The sequence below is a fragment of the Coptis chinensis genome, chromosome 3 (genome assembly GCF_015680905.1).
Source record: "Coptis chinensis isolate HL-2020 chromosome 3, ASM1568090v1, whole genome shotgun sequence".
NCBI lineage: Eukaryota > Viridiplantae > Streptophyta > Magnoliopsida > Ranunculales > Ranunculaceae > Coptis > Coptis chinensis.
The window spans coordinates 21,087,775-21,093,373 of record NC_141458.1 but is presented as its reverse complement, the minus strand read 5'-3'; the positions used below and the strand labels follow the sequence as shown (position 1 = coordinate 21,093,373).

General features: G+C 38.8%; 1 long non-coding RNA gene across 2 annotated transcripts; it reads left to right on the top strand.

Moving 5' to 3' along the window:
• The first annotated feature begins 2,805 nt into the window (after positions 1-2,805).
• LOC147508572 (uncharacterized) lies at positions 2,806-5,599 on the top strand. 2 transcript variants are annotated; one of them, XR_015216384.1, is made up of 4 exons: positions 2,806-2,939; positions 3,403-3,450; positions 3,623-3,737; positions 5,497-5,599. It is a non-coding gene; the product is annotated as an uncharacterized LOC147508572 (long non-coding RNA). The 2 variants fall into 2 exon arrangements; XR_015216385.1 differs by lacking the exon at positions 2,806-2,939 and adding an exon at positions 3,048-3,191 and having other exon boundaries at positions 3,403-3,737.

The window sequence follows — 5,599 nt, the reverse complement described above, 5'->3', positions numbered from 1 at the left end:
AGCAGCAGAGAAGTTACGACCGTACTTCCAGTCCCACACTATCAGGGTAATCACAGAATACCAGTTACGATCAGTTCTAGAAAGGTCGAACATGTCAGGAAGGTTAGCTAAATGGTCTATGCAACTGTCAGAGTATGATATTATCTATGTCCTCCGAATCTCATAAAAGGGTCAGGCACTGGCAGAATTCTTAGGAGATTTCCCAATGACCTACACTGGGTAGGACTTAACAACCTCCAGTCTAGATGATGGCATCCTTCCTGAATCTCCAAATACCCATCCAGACCCATGGGAGTCGAGCTCCGGATGGCGACTGTTTGTAGATGGATCTTCAAATGACAAAGGTGAGGGAGTGGGAGCAGTGTTATTTACTCCTGACAACATGCGACTGGAGAAATCCATCCACTTAGGTTGGAATGCCTCTAACAATTAGCAGAGTATGAGGCGACACTTGCTAGCCTCACAATGGCTCTCGACTTGGGCCTAACACACCTCACAATTTTTAGTGACTCATAAATGGTTGTGTTCCAAGTTGATGGAGGATATGAGTCCCGGGATGAACGAATGGCCAAATACCTGGAACTGGTGAGGGGTCTTCAGGGCAAGTTTGAGAACATTCAGTTTTATCCGCTGCCTCGATCCGAAAATCAGCACGTAGATGCTTTAGCATATGTTGCCTCGATGTTAGGCAACAGCGAGTCTCGTTCCAACCCTATAAGTTCCAAGAGAAATCCAGCATCCAAGCACTCACAGTTACAATAGTTATTCTAGCCACTGCTCCAAATTTGATGGATCCATACAAGTCCTACCTTAAAGATGGGACACTCCCTAAGGATAAGAATGTAGCAAGGCGTCTTCTTGCAAAGATACAAAGATTCACCCTTATTAAAGATGATCTGTACAAGAAGTCCTTTTTGGAACCTCATCTTAGATGTCTCTCCCCATACCTCGCTGAACATGTTATGTGAGAGGTTCATGAAAGAATTTGAGGCAACCACGCTGGGGGCAGAACACTAGCTCTCAAGATCCTAAGGCAAAGATACTTTTGGCCTTATATGCAAAAGGATGCACATGTTTTCTCCCACAAATGTGAAAAGTGTCAATGATATGCTCCTGCAACGGAACTGCACCCATTGGCCAACCCATTGCCATTTGCACAGTGGGGAACTGACATTGTAGGACCTCTACCACTAGCTCCCGGCAATGTCAGATTCTTACTGGTCGCAATGGATTACTTCACCATGTGGATAGAAGCAGTTCCCCTAATCTTCATTCGAGAACAGGATGTCAGAAAGTTCATTTGGAACAACATTGTCTGTAGGTTTGGCATACCCAAAGTTATCATCTCAGATAATGGGCAACAGTTCACTGGGGGATTGGTAGCCAAACTTTGTGAGGAGTTTCACATTACCCATCTGTTTTCAACTCCAAGGTATCCGCAAGGCAATGGCTAGGCTGAAGCCTCTAATAGGGTTATTTTGGATAACATGAAGCATAAACTAGATGATGCCAAAGGTTTATGGGTCGAGGAACTACCTAAGGTCCTATGGGCATACCGGACTACACCCAAACGATCAACTGGTGAGTCCCTATTTTCACTGACCTACGGAACTGAAGTTGTCATACCTCCTGAAGTGGCAGCTCCCACTCAGAAATCTGACGTTGTGCACACCCTAGACAATGAGGAATTGGTATGAAGAGAAATGGATCTCTTAGATGAAAAGAGAGAAGGTGCCATACTATGCTTATCTGTCAATTAGCAGATTCTGAAAAGATCATACGACAAGAGAGTCTGGATTCGATCTTTCAAATCTGGGGATCTGGTTCTGCGCGAGATTCCAGAGCTCAACGGCAAACTTGGGCCCAACTAGGAAGGACCATACATCATCGACAAGTTTGGTCGAACTGGTTTTTACTACCTATGCACTATTGAAGGGGACGTTCTTGTCAAACCATGGAACGCCCAAAACCTTCACAAGTACTATCAGTAAATTGTTATTATATGCTTCTTTATGTATTGTTTACTCCTCTCCAAGTCATTAATAAAGTTCTCCACAGTGCCATCGAATTTCTTCCTTGCATTAGTTTTTTATTTATGATCCACAATAGACTAAGCCTGTAGGAAATTATCTTCTCACTATCTGTTCAAGAATATTGTATGCCAATTTGCTTTAGAACCAGTGATACTGAGTATGGGAAAGTTGAACTGTATGCCAGATCCTTTCTCATTCCCACGCAATTGGAACTGTACACAAGTTCTTTCAAACTGCGATTATCCTCGATGGGTTAAGCCTTTAGGGAATCGGACCACACTAACTGTTCAGTAAATTGTACGCCAGTTTGATTTAGAACAAGAGATAGTGTCCTTGAAAGCCTGAACTATATGTCAGTTCCTCGAGCTCTCAAAACATCAAACATAGGGGTTGCTGGGAAGATCTGGGTTGGATCCAGATCCTAGCACCACTACAACAAAAGGGGTCTTTTGCAACGCCCCCTTTTGCAACACCACAAAATTGTTAGTAAAAGACATCAATTGCCATAGCTCCCAGTGTCACTAAATGTTTGTCGTTCTATGAGGTTTGGCGTTAACTAGATTTACTATAGCAGCGCTTGCAGCGTGGCAAATGGTCTAATTATTTGCTTTAAAATAAGAATAAATATATTTTTTTTAATTAAATTAACCTTTTGCAACACGGTTGTAGTGGTTACACATAGAATTATTTAGTAGCAACACGTTTTCCATAGCAACAAGTGTCGCATATACAATTTTGAGGTGTGGGATATTTGATTTCTCTACCAAATTTATTGGGTGGCTAAAAAATAAAAAAAAATGACAAAATTAGAAAACATTTCTCTCTCCGTTCGCCCCCATTTTCTTTCTTCTTCACTCAAAGTATCACATCCCTTAACCCTCCTTCCTCCACCACCACAAACCTATGGTAATCTCTGTGTGTGTGTGTGTGTGTGTGTGTGTTAAAGTTTAAACATTTAATGTTGGTTTTGGTACTGTTTTGGGTTAATCCTCCACCACCGGAAATAGGGCTATTCCCCCCCACCCCGCCCCCAACCACACACACACAAAGCTATGTATAAAAGTGATTTCAATCCGAATAATTACCTCTTTATAGGTTTCCATTCGATTTCAGAGTCGATTTTTGTTTGATTTGAAGACATCTTCTCTTCAAAGAACGGTGAGATTGGAGATGAAAACGCCCATATGTTTTTCCTTTCATTATTTTTCTTTCTAAAACATTGTTTTATTTCTCCTTGTTGATTTCTTATTAATGGAGTGAAGAAGCAGTTGGGTTTTTGGACTGGTTCAAGTATTTTTCTAAGTTTTATTCCATTTATTTGGACTTTAAGACTACTGCTTGACAATGTTTGTTCTAAAACATGCTTCAGGTCCTCAAATCACAACTCACACAACAAGGAAATGGAGCCACAATTCAGGTTTGTTTTGTACAGTCTCTACTTATCATTATACAGTCTACATGTAAAGTCAAATAAATAGATATCACTTGGTTGTCTACTAGTGGCTAAATGACTAATGCACTTCCTTCATAGGAATTGTTTATTTGCTTAAGCTAGTGTTGATCATTTAATATTACTGAATGGTTTGAAGCAAGCCCGGATAAAGGCGGAGGGACAATGGAGACTACTTGGCAGCATCTGGAGTGGAGTAGGAGTTAGTGCAAGTGTGACCGGTGCTTTTGAGTCCCTCTACTGGTCCCATTGTTGTAAGTAGACCATTCTAGTCAATTTAATTCATCTTGAGTCATTGCTGCTACTGGTCGCGGTGTTTTTTTTTTCATTACTTATTTTCACGGCCGTTTTATGTTTGCTTCCTCGGATGCTTAGTGCTCGTCTAAAGGTATGTTGTCCATAATGTGATGGTTATCTTATTAGCATTGCAATGTGCTATTTCTAGAAAGTATCATAAAAGAACTTAAGAGGATGTACTCTAAAAAATGTTCGAACTTAAGAGGGTGTGCTTATTAGGTCTGCAATTTGCAAGGCTTATTAGTTTTTCGTAGCTGAATACGATAATTCTAAGACAACCACAATCACACATACCATGTTGGTTATTTTTTACACTATATTTTTTTTCTTTTCCCTTTTTGTTTGGCAAATTATATTGTGGAATATGGAATGTACGACAGATTTGTTTCCCCTCCCTACTCATTTCAGGAGTCAGCATTTAATTTACACTCATTTGAGTTGGATATATTTTCGTTTGCATATTCTTTACTAGATATCATGGCCTGACAGAAAGTAGTCACTACCCTTTTATCTTTCTACATGTTATGCACTGAAGTTGTCTCTCCTTAGTTTTGAAGTTGGTTTCCACTATTGGTTGTTCATCATTAGGAACAAAGATAAACACTAGCAATTTGAATTAGGTAAAAATTGCTAATCTTTGTAACTAACAAAGAACATTCCTAATCTTTGTAAGTAAAAATTCTTTTACCATATAAGGTGCCAATTGTGCAAGTCATTAGGCTGTGCTATTGAGGACTCAAGAGGAGAAAGGCATGGAACAAGTTGTATGAAGCCTTTCTATGACACTTCATATTTATTTAATTGTTTTAATTTCTTATGTTTTTAATTGGTGTAGCTTGTTATCTTATATATAATGGGAAAACTTGCTGCCATTTATTTGTCCCTGTATTCTAGATTTTAACCCAATCTTTTAAATCAAAAGGGTACCCGAAAGTTTCACCCACGAAATTCTCATCCAGTTTTAAGTTGAAGGGTATATTCGTCATTTAGAAGACACACCGTTTCGCCTCTTTCCCAAAAGAAAATATAAGAAAAAAGAAACCGTTCCGACTCTGTAACTTCCCTATTCCCAAATCCCCTCTCAGATACTCTCTCCATGATCTCTGTCGTAATCTGATTCTGTTATAACAGTTATCTGTGATTTATAAAACGTCTGAATGTAACGTGATCGCCTGATTCGGTAGACTCACTTTGATTTGGGTAAACAACACTTTTCCTTTTTTTTTTTTTTTTTTTTTTTTTTAAATCCTGTTAGTTAATTCTTCTTTGGTAATGTCTAACTATAAATCACATTCTACTACCTTACTCTTTTACGTTAGTTTTTGAACATTTCATGTTTGACAAAATGTTTTGGTGTACAATGATATGGACATTTAATTGAAACCTCAATTTCCTTCACTTTCTTCCCAATAAAACTTGACGAAAAGTTTTTGATTGCTTTGGCTATCCAGATTAAGGCTTCCAACCGTCAATGACCATTGGTTCACCACGAAAGAGGTGTCTTCAATTTTCCTCTTTCTAATTTCAGTGTTTTATCTAAGTGATTGAAAATTTTACCAAATTACAGATAACCCGTCATTCTCAAATTGTTCGCACTAATGAATTTTAGGATGACTTATTTTCAGTACATTTACTTTTTATTGGGTTGATAGTATTCTATCGTTCTACTTAAATTTCTTTGTTTATACAGTGATAGCAGTCATTGTACATTTGCAGGTCTTATCAATTACTAAATGTGTTGTCCTGAGTTTGGCGATCATCAGGTTTGACACTTCAGGATTTGTGGACTATGGATGCATTGCTTCGCCATGGAAGAGGT